Source organism: Rhopalosiphum maidis, chromosome 2 (genome assembly GCF_003676215.2).
Source record: "Rhopalosiphum maidis isolate BTI-1 chromosome 2, ASM367621v3, whole genome shotgun sequence".
In the NCBI taxonomy this organism is placed as follows: Eukaryota; Metazoa; Arthropoda; class Insecta; order Hemiptera; family Aphididae; genus Rhopalosiphum; species Rhopalosiphum maidis.
Window position 1 is genome coordinate 91,391,588 of NC_040878.1, and position 2,898 is coordinate 91,394,485.

Consider the following 2,898-nt stretch of genomic DNA (forward strand, 5'->3'; position numbering starts at 1 on the left):
TTTTTAGAACTAAGTTTTAAAAATGTATAAAATTTACTCATAAGTAAGTTCACAGATTAAATCAAAAAAATCTAAAAAATATTTATGCTTAATTTTTTTTCATAACATTTGAAATTAAAAATTTATTAGACTAAATTAGATATTTCAATATAAATAACAATGTTAGTTTGTTTTGTTGTAATTCAAAACATAATTTATAGGAATTAAAAGTTAAACATTATCGTGAAATTATTAAAGACAATAACATTTTATGTTATTATTCACACGGTAAGTGCAGTAATTCGGTGTTGACTCAAAAGTTAATAACAGAAAAGTATAATAATATGGTTTGAATATATTTATATTTATAGTAATAATAAAATAATAACAATGTTCATAAATGCACTGTTTTCGGAAAAAATTAGATCAGTCTACTGTTTAACTAATAGTAAAATAAATTATTTTAATAGCAAAATTAAAAAAAAATATACTTAGGTACTGATATAGCTGACAGCCTGTCTCCGTTCAAAATTGTTTTCGTATCCAATGAATAATGATACCTATATCATTGAATTTAAATTTAATACATCCATTACAGTGATTCACTCAAGACTCAAACCTAATGTGCAGCAGAACAGTACTCACTTGCTCTTCTTTTTATATTTAACATTATATCAAAAAAAAAAAATTAAGAGTATTTTTAAAGTTGTATATATATAATTTATATTTATATTATTATTAGTACATTAATAGCTGTATTTTTTAAATAAATTTGTCTTATTTTTAGAATATTTAAATTTACGCTTTATTTATATGTTTATAATGTAAAATATACAATAAAATACTGCAGGTTCCCCTATATATAAATTGATCAGTTACAATTATATTATATTACTATAAAAAAGTACCCTATTTTTATAAAATTTATATAAGTAAATTAATATTGGTGTTGTCTGTATTATTCGCTTATATAATATTACGTGTAAATAATAAATCGTGATTTTAGTTGAACCGCGGGTGTTATTGAAAAATGTCAATGTTAAGTGTCAAGCTTACCGACAATTATGTATATACTCGTAATAATAGTAAATATTTGTTCATCTCATATTTTTCCAAGCCTTTTAAAATTTCAGCGATGTATAGAAAAAATATCTGATATTTTTATGTAAATTTGTAAAAAAAAAACCGTAACAGCCTAATGTATCTATGTATGTACAAACAATACCAATATTCAAATATATCAGGTTATAATTGGTTTGTATAGATTTCAAGGCAGTGTCATATTAATAACTAGCGCCCGGATTTAAATGCACTTAAGATCATACAAATATGCTTTAAAAATAGCCAAAAATGCACTTTGACACAAAATGACTTTAAATACCGTACATTTTTTTTATTCAAATTGTAATTTATAAATAAGCTATAATTACTGTTTATTATTTTATTAAAAAAAACTGAAAATTTGAAATGATAATTTGATGCTGAATCGCATATATGTTGGCCCTTTTGGGGAAATATTATTCATTCTAAAATATATATTGAAATTTATTTAAATTGAAATTCTAGGGTAAACCTATTGTACTTACTAAATTTGAGCAAAGTAAAACAATCTATATAGATAAATAAAAATAAAAAAATAAAATAAGTAATAAGTAATAAGTGAATCGACTCAGTGCTCATAACTGCCAACATTATACAGAACTTATAATATATACCATATCCATTTAAACGTCTTAACTATAAATATTAATAATTGAAATAGATAGGTATAATAATTTATAATTTATTCTTTTAAATTGAAACATTATTCATAAATAATCGTGTATGGGTAGAACTATGGAGTAGGTATATACAACTTTTTTATGGTTTGGATAAGAAAAAACCTAATGAATATAACAAATTACTATTTTGTGTAATAGAAAGTAGAATATAAATATAATGTGATTAGGGGTGAGAGTAAGATATGGGGATTAGTCCATTTGCGTTGGGCAATATTCATTTTAATCATATTACGCGTGATGTGATATTACAATAAATAGTTAAATATTTCCAACTATAACCATGACGGCAACGAAAATAATTTTGGGAACAGAAATTAATTCACCAACAATTGAATATTTTTTATCGACGTGAGCCGCAATAATAAATCATAATGTATTCAATACATGACAATAACTTTCGGTTTTTCATTAGGTTTGTACGAGTCGTGCAAATCAAACATTTACGGGATATAAAACGCTGTATTATATAGTATGTTAAGAAATTCGTTAAGTTTTGGAAAGTATTGAAAATGTTGGCTGTGAAATAGCTGTGTAAATGGGGCTGTGTTCTCAATGTACAAGTCAAAAACGAAAAAAAAAACAAAATTCAATTGATAACTATCTGTACAGTATACTCATTATTATTATTTATATAATATAAACATTTTTTTTATAGTAATTATTATAACATCATATTTAATGTTATAAAATCTATTACATTAAGTATTATTTTATTCCGGAATAAATAAGCCAAAAGGGACGATTTGCAGTTTTTAGTTTCGACATATTATATGAATATATATATAACCTTTTAATAATATCGTTTTGAAGTATGGCGAACGGTGATACTGATGGCATTAATGGATGCTATAACATATTATATGTACATTATAATATACATTATATGCATAATATATTCATATAAATATTATGTATTTCGTTTTATATTCCGTAAAAGAAATATAATATTTTAAACCTTAAAATGTTATTTAATAACTTTTTTTTTTCGAGAAGTATTTATTATATACAGAATGATTCACTAAGCATGCTTGCCCCTTTTTATTTTCAATAATGCAGTTATTCGATATAATATCTTTGGAATTTTTAAATAGATTAACCATATTTTATAATTCTTGAGATTATTAATTGTACTACTTAA